The sequence below is a fragment of the Carlito syrichta genome, unplaced genomic scaffold (assembly GCF_000164805.1).
Source record: "Carlito syrichta isolate Samal-C Ts95f unplaced genomic scaffold, Tarsius_syrichta-2.0.1 Scaffold308121, whole genome shotgun sequence".
Taxonomy (NCBI): domain Eukaryota; kingdom Metazoa; phylum Chordata; class Mammalia; order Primates; family Tarsiidae; genus Carlito; species Carlito syrichta.
Genome location: NW_007252217.1, coordinates 31,165 through 32,090, shown reverse-complemented (window position 1 = coordinate 32,090; position 926 = coordinate 31,165).

Sequence of the window (926 nt, the reverse complement as noted above, 5' to 3'; positions counted from 1 at the left end):
AAAGCATATTTGCATACCTAACCCTTAACTGTACCCCACAATATCATAATAAAAAATATTTATTATAAAAAAAGAAAAGGGATGGATATAATTTGTTAAATCTCTTTTTTTAAATTTAACATTTCAGGATAATCCATATTATCTATAGTTGCTTTTCTCTCAAATTAATTTTAGCAATACATAGCACCAAATTCTAATGTTTAAAAACTGAATAAATAATATAAAACTTATTGTCTGTGTTCCATTTTTGGCAGTATGGCATATGAGGAGTTACCAACCTTTCTAAAAACAACTGAAATATAAAAATAAAGAAATGCATAGCATTTGTGTTCTAGCAAGAAACTACCAAACTCACACTAATAGCTGAGTGAAAACAAGAACTTGAGAATAATCAGAAATGTGAAGCCAGCTTTTGCCTTGAAGGCACATGCAAATCCAATTTTACTGAGTATCATTTGTTCACATTTCACAGCCTAGAATGAGTGCTGGGACAGAAGAAAAAAATCCTAAGGCCAAATCAAAATGGAAAAGTCAAAGCAGAGGTCCACTTTTCTTATTGCAGAGACTCAAAAGTGTTATACTCTCCATGTAAGTGTGAAAGTGAGTTAGGAATAATTGTGTAAGTGTGAATTAGGAATAATTATCCAAACTTGACATTGACTGAAGAAGTAAAATATCTCCTCTGAAAACATGTAACCAATAGCTGCCATTTGCACAGATTTCTAACATAAATTCATATAATATGATCAGTCCAACAACACTGACAGACATGAATTTATTTATTTTTTCCTCTTTTAATTTTTATTTAAAATTGTGGGATACAATTCAGGGCTAGGTATACAAATATTCACTGTGCAGTTACCCTTATCAATGAGGTGTGCCCCCCTTCCCCAGTCAGATATCTGCTACTGTCAACCCCACATCCC